General features: G+C 37.1%; 1 long non-coding RNA gene and 1 pseudogene across 1 annotated transcript in view; both read right to left on the bottom strand.

The window, feature by feature from the left end:
* Positions 1–1,172: 1,172 nt before the first annotated feature.
* On the bottom strand, positions 1,173–3,018 carry LOC134473260 (TGF-beta-activated kinase 1 and MAP3K7-binding protein 3-like; annotated as a pseudogene).
* Positions 3,019–9,349: 6,331 nt separating this feature from the next.
* Positions 9,350–23,645, bottom strand: part of LOC134472923 (uncharacterized) — a 58,704-nt gene continuing 44,408 nt past the window's right edge. The window contains exons 2-4 of the long non-coding RNA XR_010042956.1: positions 11,199–11,298; positions 10,942–11,067; positions 9,350–9,449 (exon numbers count right to left, since the gene is read on the bottom strand). This is a non-coding gene — a long non-coding RNA (uncharacterized LOC134472923). The remainder of the gene's footprint in view (positions 9,450–10,941; positions 11,068–11,198; positions 11,299–23,645) is intronic.

Below are 23,645 nucleotides of genomic sequence, written 5' to 3' on the forward strand. Positions count from 1 at the left end.
TTTTACTACTAAATTAAATAGCAAAAGATTGGGTGTATTAGCACAAAGAGTGGGTGTATATATAGGGTGGGGACTTGGTATTCCTAAGGTTAAACGCTCAAATAAAACCTTTTAGGATGGGAAAACCCTACCACATTTACTATTGTTCATCTTCACCAAAATGGAGTGGAGGTGTGCCAAGTTCCAATTATGAACTATGTTTACTTGAATATTACTAATTTTTCAGTGATACACCCTAGTGACTCACACTAAGTTCTGTTTCCTAGTACTTTAATATTATGTGAAAGGTCTGAACAAATCCAATAGGATTTCGGAAATTTAAATGTTGCAAACTTTTCTATATTCACCTTTCTTTGTATGTGGTGAGGGGCCCTGAAGATCAAAGCTAGCTTTCTGCAACATAGGCAATCCCTCTACTACTGAAGTACAGCCCCAGCCCAGTAATATTTCTTGACTAGCTTTCTCTTGCTTCCCAAATAATGCAGTGTACAATATTATGATATTGTCCAACTACTTTTTCCCTGTTTTTATAAATATGTGCAAATAGATCTTTATTGAACCACTAATATTTTTCTGCTAAATTAGGATTATGACACAAAGTATTATCTGTGCTGCAACTGTTATGTATTCATCACAAAATTAAAACGGCGAGGGGAATGCCTGATGGACTACAAATATTTCTCAAGAATCACAGTTGAGCTAAAGTTTTCCAAATTAATTCTGGAATGGATTTGCATTTGGCATACATTCTCTGTGTTATTAGCAAATCCCAGTTTTATGAGAATGTCATTTATAAAGTCATACTTTGTAAGGGTATCATACATTTAAAACCAAAGTCTAACAAAAGCATATAGTAATTTAAAAATGCATTTCTTATGTGGCATAATTAGGTTTCAGTTACCAATGTTGATACAGGTTGACGGATCATTGTACAAATCAAAGGGATCTTACTGCCTCTGATTGTACCGTTTAACAACAATACCATCTACCTCATTCCTGATGGCTACAAATTGCATTTTAAAATATCTGTGTGTATGTGTGTTTGAAACTACCCTGTAAAAGGCATCAAATAACTTATTATTTTGCCAAAAAATTATTTTGGGTGCTTTCCTCATGCTTGTCTTCATAGGAGGCAGGCAGCGCAGGGAGCCTTGGTTCCCGGAGAGACTGGATCAGGTAAGTCTGCTCTGGAATTCAGTTTGCCTGCATAAACTAAATGTATGTTCTTTCATAAAGAAATTTTCAGCCATTGCTTGGTCTACAGTAATTTTAAGCACTTTAGTTGGATTTTGTATCACTCAAGAAGATGGGAATGGAGCACATGAAGGCTATATATATGTGATATACACTGGATTAACACTGAATGATTAGTGTAGATTGACTAGATATCCCTCTTTAAGGAGAAGTTAAAAGTAGCATGGTGGCTGTGTAAAGTGAATGCTGACTCTGTGGAGACAGCTGATTACTGATGGATGAAGGACTCTTAGTAATTGCTATCCCAGGTTTTGGGGAAGATTCAACTGTAATTTTTAATCTTCTTAATGAATCCTTTGGTTAATCTAGATGTTTTGTGGATGAGGTAGGCTATTAAGTGACTTTCCTGTTTCAGATAGCTAGGAAGTCCTTGCTGGTATAGATGAGGTGGAGTAGTTGGAGGACTAGCTTATGCCACATGGGGCAACATGGGTGACCCAACTGGGAAGGTTGCACTTGATGATGTGAAGAGCTGAAGGGAAGACACTGAGAAGGAGGTGGTCAATAGTAGGCAGACTGAGGGATCTGCTGCTGTTTAGAAGATTGATAGTTCAGTTGGTGTGGATAAACAGGTAAAGGACATTTGCTCTAATAAGGCACTTGGCCCTGTGGCGATGCACTGAGGAGTCTGTCTTTCTGATGAACTCTGAGATGTCTGTCTAATACAAATAGAACCAGCAGACCCATAGAGATTTCTTGGAATTTGTGGAATAATCTGTAAAGCTATTGGAATAGTCTGTTCAGAAGGGAGGTCTTAGAATACTGAGTAACAGTAATTGGATAAATACTACACTGAGATATACATGAGTATGAAGAAGGTGGTGGTGGCAATGGTGTTTAAGCAGATGGATTCATTCTTGTTAGCATGGAGAATGGTTGTTGAGGTGGCTGTGAAGATGAAGTAGCTGCACTTTGGTACTATTCATTCATAAAAATGGATTGTAGTTGGGAGGATCAACCACAACAGGTGGAGCTGAGTATGGTTCCTGAACTAAACATATCAGCTGTTTACCTGCTGTATGCTTTGGATCAATATGTCCGTCATTTGAACAAATATAACAATGTTCAACCACCATTAAGTTGATCTCCATCTCCTAGGTGGTAGTAATCAGGAGAATGAATACCCAGGTTAGTATCAGATATCCACATTAGACCCACAGGTAGGAGACAAAACCTGTCCAAACAGATATGTCATTCACATCTATGCGAGTGCTGTGTTCAATAGGAAGCACTACATAGCTCAACCTTCAAAGAGATGATTCCACAGGAAAAAAGGGGGAGAAATTTTGTGTCTTTACCCAACACCATCCTATCATCAAGCCCTAAACTCCCTACTCAGAGATCCCAAAATTTGAATTTTCCTCCTCAGTGCCCCCATCCCCTACACAGACTCTCCTATAAAACATGCTCCCATCTGTTGCTCAGAACCAATGGTTTTTTTACCCTTGGCCCTGCTGAACCCAGTCTGCAATGAAGTCCTCACAAATTTCTTAAATGCTGCCTGTTTGAGTGAATTCAATTGTGCCTTAATTTACTCTAACAGTCAATATACAAAAGGCAATTTATTCATCCTACTGTCATCTGGGCTGTGACATTCCCTACATAAATATTTGTGTTCTCCTGGGAGAGAGCTCAGCAACAGGCTTCAAGATTGCTGTTATTCTATAACATGCACTGAGACACTATACCCTCTGGAATTTCAGGGAAACGTTATTGGATATCATGGAGAACCTGACTATCAAGCTACAGGCTGCTTTTTACCATGCCAGAGCAAATGGTGTTCAAGCTTCTCTTAGGAAATGGACATTAACTGGCTTTCCAAATGTAACAATCTTCAGAGGTTCTGAACTCCATCCAGCTGAGTACAAGGCCCTAGTACCACACTCCAGGGGTATGTTCTGGCTACCTGCCTAGATCCTGAAGATAGTGAACCCCACCCATCCGGGCACCAGACCCTGGAACCACACTCTGGGGGTTCATTCCAGCTAGTCACCTGGGTCCCAGAGGTTCCAAGCTCCACCCAACCAGGTGCCATGCCCTGGTGCCAGACTTCAGGGGTGCATCCTGGGTAGCCATTTCAGTTCCAGAGATTCTGTATTGTCCCCAGCCAGTGTAGCCAGAACTACACTCTGGGGGTTCATCCCAGCTAGCCATCTGGGTCCCATAGGTGCTGAACTCCATTCAGCTCTGGATAGGGCCCTGGTACCACACTCCAGGGTTGTATCCCTGCTAGCTGCACAGAGGATCCAAGCTCTTCCCAGTCCAGCATCCCAGCACAGTCCATCAGGGAATGCCTAGCCAGTCTCTCAAGTCAAAGAGGTAATGAGCCCTGCCCAGCCCAGAGTTACAGAGACCCATCAGGGAGTGATCAGACTAGCTTATGGGTCCTGAAGATTTTGAGATCTACCCATCACAGCACAAAGCTCCAGCAACATAGTTCAGGGGTGTACCCTTACTAGCCATGTGGATTTCAGAGGATCAAAGCTCTGGCCAGTGCAGCACACCAGTGCAATCCATTGGGAGGGTGCCTGGCTAGCCACACATGTTCCAGAGGAAAAAAAATGACAAAACAAAAGAGCAAGATGCAGTCTCAGTTCTCTAACCCACTAAAAACAAGCCCAGGAACACTGATATAGAAGACACTGGAAATCACACAACTTTACTTTCTGAAATGATAGCAACTGAAGTGAAGAAATAACTTCATGAAGCTATAGAGGAAGTCATATCAGAAATAATCTCCTAGGTAAAAAAAGAAATAACAAAAATTATGAAAGAAGTGTTGAGTGTATCTAAAGATCTAGATAAAAAATAGAGGTATATAAGAAAATGATGGAAACCTTGAATGAACAATATAAGACTGAATTAAAATGCATGAAACAGATCAAAGGGATAGTCAGGAAACTAAAAATTCCACTGAATGCTGGAAAAGCCACTTGAATGAAACTGTGACAGACTTTCCAATCTTGAAGACAAGATGGAAAATTCTGATCGTGAAAGAGAATATCTCTTAAAAATAACAAGGAACCAAGAAACAACAATTCAACAGCTGCAAAGATAATGAAAGAGAAACAATATAAGACTAATAGGTGTCAATGAAAAAACAAGGGTCAACACAGATGACATAAGAATACTATTTATAGAAATAATAGCATAAAATTTTCCAAACAGAGGAAAAGAATCTGATAGCCAGATAAATGAGGTATATAGGATGCCAATTAGCCATAATTAAAATAAATTTTCACCCAGACATATAATAATTTGGATCTCAAAAATTCAGCACAAGAATAGAATACTAACACCTGTCAGAGAAAATAAACAGATCACTTATGACAGAAAGTCCATCACAATCATGGTAGACTTCTCATCACAAACCTCCAAGTCAAGAAGAGGTTAGAATAAAGTATTTCAGCTCCTGAAAGAAAACATCTTCCAACCCAGATTAATATATCTTGCAAAACTACCTTTGAAAATTGGTGGAGAAAAAGATACCTTCATGACAAAGAACAACTGAAGAAATTCATGACCACCAAACCAACACACAAAGAGTACTGAAAGGTACTCCAGAAAGAGAAGATAGCTACAATTCCAAGAACAACAGCAGAAGGAAACCACTAAACAGGAAAAACAAACAGAAAAAGTATAAAACAACAGAAAGATAACATATGGGAGAAGTCAGTACATATCAGTTATACCCATCATGTAAATGGCCTCAACTTACCAATAAAAAGAAACAGACTGGCAGAGTGGATTAAGAAACAAAATCCAACAATATGCTGTGTACAAGAAACACATTCAACTCAAAAGGAAATTCATAAACTAAAAGTCAAAGAATGGAAAACAATACTCCATAAAATAGGAACCCAGAAAAAAGCAGGGGTAGCTATTCTGCTTTCAGACAACGCGAACTTCAAACCAAGAATGATCACTACATACTTATTAGGGGAAAACTTGAAGAGGAAGAGATCACAATCATAAATATATATGCAACAAATATGGGAGCACCCAACTATGTAAGACAAATCTTAAAAGACATGAAAAATCAAATAAACAATAATACAGTTGTAACAGGAGACCCTAACACCCCATTGTCACAGAGACAGATCAACCAAACAAAAAAATCAGCCAATAAATAACAGAACTAAATCAAACTTGTAAACAAATGGACCTAGTAGATGTGTATGGAGTGTTTCACCCAACATCAGAATACACATCCTTCTCTGCACATGAGTCATTCTCTAAAATAGACCATCTAGCTGAGCATGATGGCATGTGCCTGTAATCCCAGCACTTGGGAGGCTGAGGCAGGAGAATCATTGTGAGTCCAAGACCAGTTTGGGCTACAAAGAGACCTCAAGCCCTGCCTGAACTGCATAGTGAGACACTGTCTCAAAAAGGCAAAAAAAAAGACCATATACTAGCCTATAAAACCTGTATAAGTAAATAAAAAGGAATAGAAATAATCCCATGCATATTATTTGACCATAGCACAATAAAATTGGCAATTAATGACAAAAACCCACAGGAATCCCATAAAGACATGGAAATTAAATAACAGTCTCTTAAACAATCAATAAGTCACAGAAGAAATTAAAGGAGAAACTAAACAAAAAATGCAAATACAGTTTAAGGAAACCTGTGGCACACAGTGAAAACATTCCTCAGAGGGAAATTTATAGCAGTAACTCCCACATCAGGAAAATGGAATGAACATGAATAAACAACCAAATGATATACCTCAGACTTCTAAAGAAACAAGAGCAAGTCAAGCCCAAAGTCCAAAGAAGGGAGGAAATTATAAAGATCAGAGCAGAAATTAATGCAATTAAAACTAAGAAAACAACACAAAGTAGTAATGAATTGAAGAGTTGGTTCTTTGAAAGATTAAATAAAATTGATAAACCCCTAACTAACCTTATAAAAAAAAGGAAACAAAAAGTTCAAATTCACAGAATAGGAAATGAAAAGGGTGAAATCACTACAGACCCTGTGGAAATGTAGAAGATCTTCAATACCTACTTCAAAAATCTTTATTCTCTTCAGTTTGATAACACAGAAGAAATGGACAGATTCCTAGAAACATATGAATTACCAAAGCTGGATCAAGAAGATGTAAATCTGCTGAATAATCCAATTTCAGTTAATGAAATTGAAAATGCAAACAGAACCCTACCAACAAAGAAAAGCCCAGGTCCTGATGGGTTCACTACTGAATTCCACAAAATTTAGGGAAGACTTAATGCCAGCACTCCTCAAACTGTTCAATGAAATTGAAAATTAAGTAAATCTACTTAACTGATTCCTGGAAGCAAGTATTGCCCTAACACCAAAACCAGAGAAAAACCCCAACCAACAGAGCAAATTATAGGCCAATCTCCCTAATGAGCACCTATGCAAAAATCCTCAATAAAATACTGGCAAATAGAAAATCCGTACTGTCATTGCTTTGGGTTTGTTGTTTGTCTCGTTTGCTTTTTGAGTTTCTTTTCTTGTGCCTTTTTTTTCTCTTAAATAGAAAAAATATTTAAAAACCCCAAACCAAAAGTAATGATCTTTCAAAACCACAGTCATTTCTGATGAGTACTCCTCAAAACTCTCAAGATCAAAAACAAGGGAAGTCTGAGAAATTTTCACAACCATGAGAAGAAGATATAACAACTAAATATGGTGTGTTTCATGTAGGGAATCCTCTAATTCTTCAATAGAAATTTCAACTGAGAGGCCCTATGTAGTTTGACACACTTCTGATCATGGTGACAATTTGAAGGCTGAAGATGCTGTCCTGATAGACGCCTCTCCCCCTCCACTGCTGCCACTTTGCCCTCAAGCTTCGCAAGTGTTGCTATTGGCTCCTTCAGGGGCAGAATAGCTGTCAGGTCCAGCACAGCTTCCCCAACTGACCTGCCTGGGAGCACTCCAAGTCATGCAGCCACTGCCCTCTTCCCTCCCTCATCCCTCTCAGTGCATTCTTCCCACGGAGGCTGCCTTCTATTTCCTGGGTCCCGTCAAGGGGTGCATCTTTATCTTGAGGTCTGATCTTCTTCAGATGTGCCTCGATTCTGATACCTTTTTTTTCCACTAATTTCCTTGAGAGCCCAGTCCTTCTCTGACTGTATATTTATCTAATTTAGCACCTATAATAATGCCACAATGGTTTATGGAAAAAAATCTGAGTGAATTCACACAAATATACATAAACACAAACATCTATATCCCCACAGTTCCTGAAACAAAGAAGCAGAATTTCAGGACAGAAGTTTAATACACAAATGCCAATCGTTGTTCTATATTAAAACATGATACCATTTATATTAGTATGCCTCAAAATAAAATATGTAGGTATAAATCTAACAGAAAATACACAAGATTCATATAAGGAAAATTCAAAAGTTTGATAAAAGGAGTAAAAAAACCTAATAATTGGATGATACTCCATAGTACTGGATGAGAAGACTCAGTACTGTCAAAATGTCAGTACTTTTCAATTTAAACTGTACAGTCAGTGCAATTCCAATCAAAATCCTAGTAAGTTTTTTTGTTGTTGTTTGTTTGTTTGTTTGTTTTGTGGAACCAGGGATCAAACTCACGACCTTGCGCTTACCAAGTAGGCATTTTTGCCACTGAGCTAAATCCCCAGCCTCCTATATAAGTTATTTTTTGATGTTGATAAGCTGATTTTCAAGTTTTAAAATTTATGCAAAAGATCTCCTTAAATATTTAAAAAATATTGAAGAAGAACAAAGTCTGACTATAAAACTACAATAATCAAGTATATGTTTTTGGTGGAAGAATAAGCAAATAAACTATTAGTAAACCACTTTAGAGCACCTAGAAGTAGATTCACATAAATATAGCCAACTAACCTTTAGCAATAGAGCAATGACAATACAACATGAAACAGTTTTCAGTGCAATAAAAGAGCAAAGTAGTAAAAGTAAAAAGTGGTCTTTATAACAAGGATGTGGAGAAGAATCCATAACCATAAGCAGTCTGGCTTCCTCTGACTGGATCATGGGTTATGAGATATACATATAACCTCTGAACAGGGGTGATACTTAGGGTGGGCATTGATGATGTGTGAGCAGCTGATTTGAACTGTTTTTGCCTGCGCTGAGAAAAGAAAAAGGAAGTTGTAACAGGGGAAAGAGGAAAGGACCTCAAGGTAAACATCCTCTGATTCTGCCCCCCCCAACCATAATGTCGTGTAACTTATTCTAGCATAAAACTCCTTCATTCCCATCTTTTTATTGTTAGGAAAAGGGCAAAGTCTCTCTCTTACTAATTCCTGCTGAAAGGGGGCACCGTATTGGGGTTTAGGAGGTTGATGGGTTGATGATTGATGCCCATGTAAAAGCTGGTACCAGATGTTTCAGCCAGGACAACTTCATCATTGGTGAATGCTCGCATCCTATATTGGAAAATCAAAGAGACAAGGTACTGCGAGGAGGCAGGCCACTGTCACATTTAAGGACCCAAGAGAGGTAGAAGGAAAGGTGTCTTTGATTTAAATATGCCATTCCTTCAGGGCCATAGTGAGGTAGAATCTGAAAAATAAGTGTAGGGTTAGGAGGAGTGAAGTTATGAGAGGTAATTATTCCCCTATCTAAAAGGGTAAAAGTTAAAAGCATAGGTAGGTAAGGCTTGTCTTTGGTCTAAGAGTTGAGCTGAAAAGAAAAAGAAGCATGAGAAAAATAAGGCCTGATGATTGAATCGTATTTGGGAAATTACAGAGAAGAGGTGTTGAAGGCCATGGCTGTGTCACTATAAGGGAGATAAGAGCCTAAACCCACAGGGATCTCACATTTAACTAAACAGCTGAGAATAGAGAGAACTAAGACAGTTGCTACATAGAACAACATGAAGACAAACTCATGCACGATGTGGGAGTATTTAGGAAAGACTATCAAGAGTCCTACTGCAAAAACAATAATTAATATAATGTAAGGGATTAGGAACCAAATTGGATAACAAAACATAACTTAGCTTAAGAGTTGTGGCTGTGAGGCCTTGGTGAGACAGACACAGGTGGGAGACAGAAGATGAGGTGACCACTCAGGATAGTTAGATTCAGGGTTGGAAGGGCACCACTTACCTTGAGTGATATACAAACAGGATGGCAGTTCAGCAACTTTGAACACTGTTGGGGTTGCCTAGAAGACCAGGTAGGGGCCACTCAACCTTGATTGTAGTCCTGTGGACTTAGAAAATTTGAGGTAAATTAGATCTCCTGGGGATATGAGAGGATCTGGTTTGGTCCCATCAGAGGGCTGGGGGAGGCAGAGATCAGCATGTTGTCATAACAAATGTCAGAGAAAAGAGAGGATTGGGATGTAGTCAGCAAGAGGAGAGAGATTTTGGGGGGTAGGAAGATTGTGGAGTAAACGGTTGGCCATACATCAGTTTAGAAGGGCTTAAAAATGTTGAAGCCCAGGGAAGTGCCCTGAGCTTGGCTAAAGCTAGGAGCAAAAGTTGAGGCCAAGGTTGGTGTAGTTCTAAAATGAGTTTTGTAAGTTGTGTTTTTGTGATGCCATTTGCTTTTTCTACTTTTCCTGAAGATTGTGGATGGTATGGGATGGGTAGGCACCAGGTGATGTGTAAGCTGAAGGATATCTGTTGAGTGATTTGAGAAATAAAGGCTGGACCATTATCTTACTGAATACTCTGAGATAGACTAAACCTTGGGATGATTTCCTGTAACAGGACTTTGGTAACTACATCAGCAGGCTCTCTGGTTGTAGGAAAGACTTTTATCCATCTTGAAAAAGTACAAACAAAGATGAGAAGATATTTACGAGTTTTGTGAAAGAGCACGTGTGTAAAATCTAACTGCCAGTCCTGACCAGGGTTATGTCCACAAAATTAATGAATAGGAAAGGTGGTGGTATTTGTCCCTGAGGAGAGGTTTTACTATAGAGATAACAGATGTAAGTTGTTGAGACCTCAGAGTGTCTGGGTCAGTCTGCATACACACAAAGGAATCCTGACAATTAGGGTGTAGGGGAGGATGGTAAAAAGGGGGGGGGGGCATTTTTAAAGATCTATGACTATAAAGTGAGTGGTGGAGGGGTGATATGAGAGAGCATGGTATAAGGGTTTGGCACCATTGGGTGAATTGGGATAACAGCATCATTGATTACCCTAAGGTCTTGTACCATATTATAGGAATCATTAGGCTTGAGTACCATGAGAATGGGAGTATTATATGCTAAATTGGCAGGTTTTAGAAAACCATTGTCTAAAAGATGCTTGATTATAGGTTTAAGTCCCCATAGATGTTTGGGAGCTATAGGTTATTGGGGAATACAAGGAAAAATTGAAGGATCTTTGAGATAAATTAAAATAGGCATGTCATGGGTAGTGTGGATAGGATTGGAATTATGGGATTGAGCAGAGAAGAAGGGAGGGGATGGGATGGCTTTGCAGCACACTGTGAGAGTGTCTGGAGGATAGAGACCTGTGGAGAAGGAGAGGGTAAAGGAGAAGTTAAGCTTTTGAAGAAGATCTCTACTAAAAGGGGTATGAGACATGTTGGAATTACTAGGAAACTATGGGTAAAGAAAAGTCTAGAACCTGCATGGAATAGGCCCTGTCTGCAGGGATTGTGTAGGTTGGCCATCAACACCCACTTCCTGAAAATTCAGGAAAAACACTGTATGACTTCTATGTCCACAAGTATAGAGACTTTCTTACCTGAGATCTCTAGTGGGGCTTGGGTCTCTGAGAAGACCCTTAATATGGGGGCTGTGGGCCCCATCAGTCTTCAGCAGCAAGTCTGAGTAGATCAGTCAGAGATGAATCTGGTGGTGATGAGATCTCCTGTGAGGGCAAGGAGTTAGAAGATAGCTTTACCTGCTCTCATGGCTAGGACAGTCTTTCTTCCAATGGTCCTTGAGATTGTAATAGGGGCAAGGCCCTAGAGGAATGCCAGGGTTAGGGCACTTTTTTACCTGATGTCCTTCTTTGTTGCATTTGAAGCATGGTCTGGGAGGGGCTCAGGCAGCTCCACCTTGTCTCTGCTCACCTGTCTCAGAGCTCCAAGTGTCACTACTAAAAGATCAGATTGTTATTTTTCCTTTTTATTTTTATCTCTGTTGTTGAAATCATGAAAAGTCATATTAAGAAGGTCTCCCTGTGGGGTGTGAGGGCCAAGTTTAGCCTTTTGTCTTGGGACCTGGCCCACAGTGGAGGGTGTCTAGCTCCTCCACAGTCACAAGACATCTGGTTCTTTGTGCTGGCTATTTTGAAGCCTTAGACCTGTCTGACTGCCTATAATATTTTTAACTGACTTAGCTGTTTGTAGCAGTTTTTCTCTGAAGAAGTAACCCAAACAGCCATGAGGGATAATGGGCGGGGACTGATCTGACTTCTTCAGGCTGCAGGGGGTTGAAGTTGTTGAATGGCAGTCAGGGATACTCTGTAGAGCTTTTAACTAGTGGCTCTTGTAAGACAGCAGGCATTTTCATCTTGAGTAGGTGTACAGATTTAAGTCTAAAGGAAACAAAGGCAAAGAATCAATTAAGTATGCAGGAGTCAAATAATAGAATCAACAGAGTATTTATGAGTATAATTTTAGTAATGGCTTCCTGTAAGAGGATAGGATAAGGTTCATAGAATTTTAGAAACTGACATGTCATTCATTTGTCATATACACATTTAGGTTTTATAATTTTGTAAGTACCTCCTGTGCAGTTAGAATGTCTAATGCCATCCGATTTTTGGAGGATGGCCTATTTTATCAATTTTACCTTTTTATTTAGGAGAGACATCAGCTGTGGTATCATTTAAGGCCAGTTGAGTATAGTTAATTAGGGCCCCAATATGTGTCAAATAGCCTTTTTCTGGAAAAGGTTTGGTGAACCCCAGTAAAGGGAATTTAAAAGGAATTTATAATTATCTCTTAATTTTACTTGTTGAACATCCAGAAGATTGATAACAGTACAGTGCAATAGAGGCAGTAAGCTTAACATAGAACATTAAATGGAACTACTGTTGTCTATTAACCATGGGTGTTTTAACATTTGAGCACTGAAGAAATTTGTGACATTGTTTGGACTGAACACTACTTAAGCATCTCTAAGTATAAAGTATACATTACATAAATTTTTGTTTAAAAATTTTATTTGACTGGTGACCTTGTGTTGGTCTGACTTAAATCTCCTGGCTGAAGCACAAGAAAAAGGAGCTGTTTGGATCTGAAAGAAAACAGTCGTCATCATAAACAATCTCAAGTCTACATTTGAAGGTACGAACACACCACAAGATCAGCAACAATGAATTGTCCCAGCCATGTGAACTTTAGTTGGGGTGTCTCCCATAAGACTGTGCAGATTATTGAGGTCTCCAATTAATGATCAAGAGCTGGTTAAAGTTACCAGGTGGCCACTTTCTTTTTCATCAATTGAAGTCCTGTCCAATGTCTACTCACCCCAAGGGGGTTCTGAGAATGTGACATGGAAAGTCCCAAAACCCGTTCTCCTCAGCTGTCACAGAGTGTGGGGCAGGGTCCCAGGAAACAAAAATAACAGTTTTGCCTCAGGCTGTATGGCCTAAGGAGTGTGAAAACTGCTATTGCTGTCCAGGCACAGCAACAACAGATAGTTTTCAGATGCAAGCTTGTGAATGTTAGGAACGAAAACAGAAAACCCCGGTTGATCAGCAGCTCGTCTGTGATGAGCGAGGAAGGTCACTGTTCCATGTAGATTAGCGGCAGCAAGTAAACAGTCCTGGAAGAAAAATTAGGTGGCTCATTGGCAGGATAGCTCAAACTGGGAGGGGCTCCCAGGAGCTAATGCATTCTGTCATCTGAGTCACGGCGCCATCATGAGTTTTCAGCACAATAAAAGACTAAAGTATTAAAAGTAAAAAAATTATCTTTATTCCAAGGACGTGGAGAGGAATCCATAACCATAAGTGGTCTGGCTTCCTCTGACTGGAACGTGGGTTATGGGATATACATACAACCTCTGACTGGGGGTGGTGCTTAGGACAGGCATTGATGACATAGGAGGAGCTGATTGGAACACTTTTTGCGAGCACTGGGAAAGGAAAAAGGAAGTTGTAATAGGGGAAGGAGGAAGTCACTTCCAGGTAACCATCCTCTGATTCCGCCCCCCACCTTGCCATAATGTCATGTAAATTATTCTAGGCAAAACTCACAACAGAGATAAGATGGCCTTTTCAACAAATAGTACTGGAACAGCTGGACATGTATATGCAAAAAAGTAAATTTGGACATCGCTTTTATCCTCTTCACAAAAATAAACTTAAAATGGACATACACCCTACTGTAAAATACAAATATAAACAATTCCTATAAGAATACATAGGAGGAAACTTTGCATGTGGTCATGTCTTTCTAGATACAACAGAGGTCTATCTTTCCTCTTTTGAAATGATAGAGTTTTGTCTTGTTTTGGTTTTGTTGATCAGTAAGATGGTTTTACTTGGTATTTGATATCATATAACATTGAGCGTGGTTGTATTAGTAGAAGTAGGGACCCTAAAAATTGCTTAAAAGCTCGATGTCACTACTCAGCAAATATGCACATTCCCTAGGGGCTGGGAAACTTACCCTATCACCCTCTGGATCAAGGTTCTATGTCCATCAGAGTTAGACACCTATCTTTCCCATAAGCTGCATTTCAGCCATGGCAGATAGCAACCTCTATGGAAATTTCACTCTTTGCACAAAGTCCCATGAAGTATCTGAATTAGAAGTAAGAAGTTCTTGACTGCAGTCATTTGAGTTTTGCACCAAGACCTCCATCCCCATGGTGTGTTCAGAGATGTCATGCACCTAGCACTACTGGGTTTGGCTCTAGCCTTCCTGGATCCTTTGCCCAGAAACCTGCAGAACACAGAAGCAGCAGTGCTTTTGAGGCAGTGAATCACTGAAGCACTAAGACTAGAGGCGCAAGAGTAGCAGGGACCCCTTCCCAGGGGACAGAAGGAGGGGATGGGATATAGGATAGCACATGAGCTAAGATTCCACACCCACTGTACATATTTACTGTCCTGTCAAGCTTTAGTTACATAAATTCAAAGACACATTTTTGATAAGATTTCAGAATGGCAACTGGAAAACATTAGACCTCCAAGGCAGAGTGCTCTGGGCTCAGCACTCTGTGGTAGATTTCCTGCATGGTCTTGAAGCTTGAACTGTCTCAGAAATTGTACTATATATCCAGGAAACAAAAGTGCATATGTCAACAAAAGAGTATTCATAGCGGGATCACATATAATAGCAAAAGAATGTACCCCAAATGTACATTATAAGTGAGTGAATAGAAACTAATGATATCTTTCCTATAAAAATACTACAAAACAATAAAATTTCTTAAAGAACTTTGATGTGCTATAATGTTTGGGTTCTTTGCATATGGAAATCCAGTTGTTCCAGTATATTTATTGAAGATACAATCCTTTTGCCACTTAATTTCTTTTGCATCTTTGTCAAAAATCAATTGTCTGTCTCTATTTTGGGACTTAATATTGGTATCTTGGTGGTTTGTCTATCTTGATATCAATGCTATTTTGTCATGATTGGTATAACTTTGTGAAAAGTCGTGGGATTGGGAAGGGTTGGAACACTAATTTTGCTCATTATCAAAATTGTTTAGACTATTCTGAGTCTTTTGTGTTTATACAGAAATGTAAGAATCAAAATGTTAACTTTTATGAAAAAATGTTGGCATTTTGATAAGGAATTATTTTCTGATCTTTATTATTTTCTATTTGTTGTTTTATTCTTTTATTTCTAATTTCTTATGGAAACATGAGGATATTTCATAACTCTTCTTTTCTAATAAATGTACTTAGTATTAAACAATAAAAATAATAAAATAAATAAGTTGTAAAAACAATAAAACAAAAAATGAGTGAATCACTGATATACAGGTAAAAACGATAAATCTCATATACATAGTATAAACAAAAAACTAAATGAAAGTATCTATTATATTTTTATATTTCATATTAGAATATGAAATTTAAGAGTAGACAAAACTAACAAGCAATATTAGAATAGTTTTTTTTTAATCTCTGAATGAATACCTTGACAGGAAAGGAATAGTCTCTTTTTCTAGGTTTGTACCAAAGTTATATTTTCTCTGAGTAATGATAACATGGATTCACAAGTAAGTAAATTCCCATGTTTTATATATTTAAAATTTGAAGTTTACTAAATATGAACTTCAAATGACAAGAATGGAAAAGGAAGAAAAACTAGAAAATATGAAAAGACTTCAAATGTATTTGTAACACTTTTAAGTAGCTTTTTGTCCAGAGTTGAAAAACATTCTATGGCTGAAAGAAGTTTTGAGGACTTTGCCACTGTAAATAAAACATTACATGTTGTCTTATGTGCATTTTTAGCAGGAGTCAAAATTCTAAACACCTGTAATAAAATAATATAAAACATTCAGTTAAAGAAACAATAAGAAAAAATGTTAAAACCATTGTTTTGGTTACTTTACTCTCATTGCTGAGACAAAATACCTGATACCTAAAACTAAGGAAGGAAAGATTTATTCAGTGCACAGGTTTTGGAGGTCAGTCCACAGTCAGCTGGCCCCAAGGCAGGGTGGCATGGCATAGGAGCAACACTTCAAGGCAGCAGAAGATAGTATAGTAACGAGAGCAAAAGGCAGGATGAGGAAGCCTCTTTTCCTCCCTTATACTGTAAGCAGGCTACCATCCCCCCAGGGTGGGTGTAGCACTCAGGTCAACTTTGTGCCCTTCCCTTGAACAGGCAAAGAGATTTACAAAGTAAGGCCCTTGACTCTCCACTGGATCCTTTAGTTAAACTTCTAAACTTCTCAAGTTGACACATGTATCAATCATAACAACCACTGAATAAAATGACCAGGTAATAATATCAAAACAAATATTAATTTCATGCTGGAAGGAGATGTCAAATGAAGGCAAAATGTAACAGCAGTCCTCTGTAGTATAAGAAATATGTTGGCTATTTTCATTCATCTACACAAGAAAGCAAACCTGCCTGAGGTGTCAGTACACAAAAAAGAATAAAACATGGTTCATTTTCTCAAGAACTTCTACATTTTTAAACAAAGAGAACTTTGTAATAGTATATCATACTTTATGCTTATAATCTTGAACACATACCTACAGCCAAGCTGCAGAGGAAAAGAAAACCAATGATTTTGTTTAGGAGCAAGCAAGTCTAGCTTGAGCGCAGCACCTGAGAGTTTAGGAACTAGTGCACTCTTCAATGTTTTATGAATTTTCCACACTGAGTGAATCATTCATACTGAGCATTTAAATTTACAATGTTACTGTTAATAAGGTTAGAAAATTTTATTAATAAATATAGGAAATGTTTTTTTAAAAGCTGAAGAAAACTGTCTGCCTTAAATGTTTTTTTCACTAATGCAAGTAGTGCTTTTTTAGTGTACAATTCATTTTGTGAGTTTCCATTGATCACTACTTAACTTATAACTTCTAATTACACAGGATTGTTCTATTAAGTCATGATTCATGAATGAAAATATTACATTTGAATATAGAAAGAAATAGTTGATGACAAAAAGACATATGATCACATGTATTTGCCTAAACCTATGTCATCAAGAGTTCTACCCAATCTTTGCTTCAGCAGATTTAATGTTTCTGTTTTAATATTTAGATCTTTCATTCCTTTTGATTTTACTTTGGTGCATGGTGAGAAACATAGGTCTGATTTAATCTCTGACACGTGGAAAGCCAGTTTTTCCCAGCACTGTTTGTTAAAGAGGCTGTCTTTCTTTAAGTGAAGATGTTTGGCCACTCTGTTGAAGATAAGGTGGCTGAGTGTGTTTGGATTTGTTTCATCATCTTTTATTCAACTACTCCAATGATTCTTGTGTGTGTGTGTGTGTGTGTGTGTGTGTGTGTGTGTGTGTGTGTGCATGTGTGATTTTTTTCCAGTACCATGTTTTTATCACAGTAGTTTTGTAGTGTAATTTTAAGTCAAGGATTATGATGCACCCTCTGCCTTGCCTTTGTTGCCCAGAATTGTTTTTGTTAGGTTAGCTCTCATCCAGTTCCAAATGAATTAAAGGATACTTTTCTGTGTTTCTGTGAGGCACATTATTGGTATTTTGATTGTGATTGCCTTAAATCTATATGGCAATTTTTGGAGTATGACCTTTCTTATTATGTTTATTCTTCCCACCCATGACCAAGGGATATCTTTCCATTTTCTGATGTCCTCTTCAATCTTATTTTTTTGGAATACTGTAGTTTTTAATGTAGAGACTTTTTATTTCCTTTGGTAGATTGATTCCTAAGTATTTCATTTTATTGGATGTTATTGTGGAAAATGTCATTTCCCCAATTTCTCCCTCAGTGAGTTTGCTATTTGTGTTTGAGTGCTGACTTTGTATCCAGCTACACTATTGAATCTGCTTATTAAATCTAGAAGTCTTTTTGGTGGAGTTTTTGGAGTCTTCTATGTAGAGTACCATGTCATTTGCAAATAATGATAATTTAACTTCTTTCTTTCCTAACTTTATTCCCTTCATTTTTTCTTGTCTAATTGCTGCATTTCCAGATCTATATGGAATAGGAATGATGACAGTAGTCATGTTTATTTTGTTCATCATTTCTGTGTGAAAGCTTTCAATTTTTGTCCTTTTAGTATGATGCTGACTGTTGGTTTAGAAGACCATTTCCTGCTGTATTCTGTAGGGTGAATTTTTAATAATGAATTGGTGTAAGATTTTGTTAAATTCTTCCTGTGCATCCATTGAGGTGACCATGAGATTTTTTGTCCTTATATTTATTTATATCGTACATTACATTTATTGATTTGTATATGTTGAATCATCCTTGAATCTTTCAGATGAATTCTACTTGGTCATGGTGTGTAATCTTCCTGGTGATTTGGTGAAGTCTGTTTGACTGAATTTTATTGAGAATTTTTGTTGCTATTTTTATTATGAAATTAGAAATTAGTATTTTTTGATTGACTTGTTCTTTGGTTTGGGTAGCAGTTTAATGTTTCCATTCAAGAATGAACTGGAAAGTATTGCTTCTCTTTCAATTTCATGAAATAATTTGAGGAGCAATAGCAGTAGATCTTCTGTAAATTTCTAGAATTCAGTAGTGAATTCTCCACAAAACTCTTATTGCATGAGAAATATTACAGAGAAAAAACATTTGGGATTTCATGTTATTAGAAACCTTTTGCCCAGCAAAGGGCAACACCACTACCAGAGTGAAGAGACAACCCACAAAGCCAGAAAAAAAAGTTCTTGGACAAAGGACTAGTACTTAAAATATATATTAAGAACCCCAAAAAATCAATCTCCCCAAATTTAGAGATCCAAAACTAAATATCTGAAATGAATACACACTTCTAAGATGAATAAATATATGAAAAATGTTCAGCATCACTATTCAGGAGACATAAATTAAAACAACTCTGAGTTTCCATCTGACTCCAGAAAAAATGGCTATTATCAAGAAGTCAATCAATAACAAATGCTGAAAGGGTTGTGAGGAAAAAGAATATTTCTTCACTGTTGGTGTGAGTGTAGACTGGTACACCACTATGGAAATCAATGTGGAGATGGCTCAAAACTCTAGGATTGGAGGTCTCATTTGATTCAGTTATCTTCCTTTTAGGTATCTTCCTGAAAGAATTAAAAATCATCATACCAAAGTGGTATATGCACACAAATGTTTAAAGCAGCACTGTTTGTAGTAGCTGAATCTTGGAAAGAAGACCAAATGCCCATCAGTAGAAGAATGGATAAAGGATATGTGATTTTTTATTCATTGGAGTACTACTCAGCAATAAAATAGGATAAACTTAAAACACTTCTATGACTGAAGGCCCTTTGAGACCATCCTCTTAAATGAAATAAGTCACATATATTTCAGTCCTCATTGTTTCTCTGATGTGAGGAACTGAAAGCATAAATAAAGTACAAAATATATAATAGATACTATGAAATAGGAAGAAAATGTTCAAATGGGAAGAGGAAATGGGGAGGGGAAGGGGGAAAGGAAGATAGGGAGAAGAAAAAGCAACGAAGAAAGAAAAATGGGAGCAAAGCTTCTGCAGATAAGGAGGGAAAGAGTGGTTGAATGATAGGAGAGGATTGGGGAAAAAAGAAGCCCCACTATAGGTCATGTACAGGCACAAATGCCTTATGACAATTATGATCATTACATACACCTAAAAGTACCAATAAACAATTGAAAATGCAAAATAGATCACATGCATTAAATATATCTATTTAAAAATAACTATTTGAATCGTTCTGTTCCACATACCAATCTAACACATAAAATTTGAAAGTCATCAGTACTCTTAAGCAATAAGGAAAAAAACCCTTGAATGAACTTAAAAAAAAAACTCTTTTGAAGTCTACCAAAGAATTTAGACCAAAGGATAAGCTACCTTCCTGAATACTGGAGAGGCACATAGATAAGTAATCACAGGTTCACTTACTGGGGGCAACCTAGGAGCAACAGCCTGTATTTTGATCCAGTATCATTATGAATATTAAACTTTAATCAAATAATTACTGAAAGTTCAGTGTGGAGCACCCTATAGTTTGAAATTCTGGAAAGAAGCAGTTTTAGGGTAGCCCCACACCTTTGTGAGTTCTACCCAAGAACCTCATCAGGCTTACTATGAAGATTCCTGAAAATTTTCCTCATTTTGTTTTTTTTTTTTTTTTGTTTGTTTGTTTTTTTGCTACGGGGGATTGAACTCACTACCTAGCGCTTTTGCTGCTGAGCTAAGTCCCTGGCCCTCTCCTCATGTTTTTGACAGGAAAGTGGAAAAGTAACCACTTTAAAATATATTCAGATCATATCGTTTTATTCAAGAAAACTTTCCCTCAAGAAAATAGTTTATAAAATCTTTACTAACTTGAGTTTTAACAAAGACTAACTAACTTTAGTGAAAGCAATAATGAAATCCAATCTAACTTCAATTTGGAGGAAGAGGATTACTTATTCCTCTATCTCACCTGTGGAAGAAATTTTTAAAAACAAAAAAAATGTATGAAGCACTTTTGAAGGTCGCAGCCTAGGAGTGGAGGTTTCCTCAAACATTGAGACCTAATTATATGTCTATAAAATTTTCATTCTTTCATATCTTGCAACCATTTCAATAAAGCTCTTGTGTAACAATAAGAATTACAACTAAAGAACTATGAGATTCTGACTCTACCTAGAATCATAATAAAAATGAAGTTAAATAAGAAGGGCTTGATGCTTTCTGAGACTGAAAGTTCTTATAGCTCTGATACTAAGGTGTAATATGCTTCCTGTTAGTACTGATAGCCAAGGAACTATTTTCACCAAAACTATCGCCACTTTGGGCAGCACAGCATGAAGCAAGACTCCATTCACTGAGGAAAAAAAAATAGTAAACATAGAACTTAGTACCTATGTGGTGAAAATTAACTCTGGAACAATCTTAGGAACCTCTATCAGAGGTGTACCTGTAGACAGAGACTTTGTCAAAGAGAGCCACTTGGTCCCTGAGTTCAATTCCAAGCCTCACCTGTAACTGATCACAGTAGTTTTGCCATCACAAGTGTATCTCAGAAGTGGTTTGTCTGCCTTAGACCCACCCCAGTTCTGTGCTAGTCTTGGAAGGATGTAGACTCAAGGTAGGGCACAGTTTAACAATGCTGATGGCCACAGGAATAGCAAATGAGCCTTTGGCTGACCCATCCATGGTAATCCTGCTCTGTTCTGGGCAAGAGCATGAAGAGTATGACGACAGGTTGGTAACTATTGAGGAACCATCTGGGCTTATCCCAGACCCAAGGACAAACCTATTGGGAAGTGCCATCCTACTAGATACACACTTCCTTGGCTCTTTCTGTACAAAATGCCAACTTGGGTTTGAGGCAATCTGGGTTTGGAGTTCCCTTAAGTGCTGAAATAGTGGTAGCACACCAACAAGAGACTCCTATAAAACTTGATTTTGGATGCCATCCAGCACTGAAATGATGGAGGAATTTCTGTGAGCTATAGGCTTAAAGAAAATAAACAGCCTACACAGAATTTCTATCAACAAGTGCTAACTCTTCTGCCCCCTGAAAGGAACTAACTGATTTGGAGAAACACAGGTTGAGATGATAACGACTGAAGTAAAAAAAAAAAAAAAAAAGTTAATATCTATATTGTTTGGTTAACTTTGCAGGCCTAAATCCAGTTATTTGAGCATCTATTTAGAGGGTAACAGTATGCAATATAGCAACTATAGAGGATTTTATTCTGAAGGTAGTAGCCATAGTTAATCTCCTACTATCTTGTTTTGAATTCCTGTATCATTTTCAAAGCTGAGTTAGGTTTGGTTTTATTCTGTTGTGTTTTATTTGATTTTATTATAAGTGATGGCATGGCAGCTATTTTGAAGATAAGAGGCACTATCGTAGTCACTGTTGATTTCCTATTGCCTTGATTTGAAGTCCTGTTTCACTGTATCATTTTGTTTTGATTGGCTTTATTCTGTTTCATTCTGTTTGGCGTTGTTCTCTTTAAAATAGAAAAAAAGTATACAGAAGTCCTTTAGCCAAAAAATACAAGAAGTTAAATTTTAAAATATGATAGAAGGCATTAGAGGGTATTCCAAACAGAAGAAAGAATTACCAATCTTAAAGCAGGCTATCTTAAAATACACAGTTGGAGAAGCAGCAAAGAAGCCAAATAATGAAAGGAATGAAGAAAGATTATGGGGACGTTGGGACAGGATGAAAAGAACAAATTCAGATTACTTTGGCTCAAGAGGGACTTGAGAATTCCCCATGAGTAGAATCTTAGTCAAAGAAAAATGAAACAAAACTTTCCTAACTTGGAAAGGGATACAACTATGCAGACACAGGAGGGTCAAAGCTTCTATGTCATATTCAACTCCAATAAATCTACCACAGAACATTTTATAGCCAAGTTCTTCTAACAGGTGAAATATAAAGTGAAGAATCTTGTGATCTCTATGAAAAAAAAAGATTTAAGAATATTTTTGATTTGCCTGACAGCCAATTTCTCACCAGAAATGTCACAGAGGTCAGAACATGAGATTAGCGGTGTAAGGATTTCTTGGTAGAAGGAGAGAACTGTCGATCAAAACTCAGAAAAATCTATCCTGTAAATATAGAGGGTTACGATTGTTCCACACAAAATAGAAGAAACATGTATTAACAAATTTCTTCACTAAGAAATGCTAAATGGAGTTCTTCAAGCAAAGAATAACACACAAATGAGCAGAAGGAATTGGGTGAATACAACTCATGAGTTGTAGTAATTATATAAACAGCTTTAGAATGCTCTAGTACTATAAACTTTGTGCATAAATGATCAATTACACTATGGAGACTAGAAAAAAACCAAAAATAGTAACTACATCAAATGTTAATAAGAATACAATATAGAAAATATGAAAAGGAATACTAGAAATTCAAAATATGGGGCAAAATGAAGTATAAATCAATAATTTTCTTATTGACATATTCTCTCTCTCTCTCTTTCTTTCTTTACCTCTGTTCTTCCTTAGCTTTACAGTCTTAAAAAACTGCTATCATTTCAAGAAAGCTTCTTAAAATAAAAGAATGATTTTTACAAGACTCATGATAACCAGAAAACAAAAACCTGTAACAGACAACAAAAATAATAAACAAGGAATCACAAAACAATAATAGACTAAATCACTTAACTACAAAAATAGATTGTAAGAAAATGACAAAAATAATAAAACTAGACAATGAATTATCAAATGGTTGATACAGAGTAACTGAATGAATATAAAACCAAGACATAGGTGTATGTTGTTTAAAAGAAACTCACTTCATCTCTAAGGACTTCAAGTCCTTACAGACCTCAAGTGAAGTAATGGAATGATATATTCCATGTAAATGGAATACAAGAGTTACTGTGTTTATACCAGATGAAATAGTGTTTAAATCAAAGGAATTCAAAGGAAAAAAGAAGAGCACTAAATAACGGTAAATTGGAATAGATGAAGAAAAATGAACCTAGACTTGTTCTTCATAAGTTACATAAATAACTCAAAATTGATTAAAGAACTAAACATAACAACTGAAATTATGGGAAAAATGCAACAAAGCATAGCAGAAGTGCTTCAGAACCTGTGAATAGAAACAAATTTTTTACAAGACCCCAAAAGCATAGAAAATGAAAAGTTTAAGTAGACAAATGAGTATATCTCTCTTCTGAGCTTAGAGATAGCTTATCGTACACTGAACCCTCTGAAACCATAAGACAAATCATACCATTCATGCTTTGAATTGCTTATTTCAGATATTGTGTCTAAGCTTGCTGGGAAGGTCAACACATTTAGGTGACAAATAATATATTAAGAAAATAGAAAGCAGAGAACAGCATACTGGTCAAATAACAAAGGCCAA

The sequence above is a fragment of the Cavia porcellus genome, unplaced genomic scaffold (assembly GCF_034190915.1).
Source record: "Cavia porcellus strain 051 isolate PalLab524CR breed Dunkin Hartley unplaced genomic scaffold, mCavPor4.1 scaffold_2, whole genome shotgun sequence".
Lineage (NCBI taxonomy): Eukaryota > Metazoa > Chordata > Mammalia > Rodentia > Caviidae > Cavia > Cavia porcellus.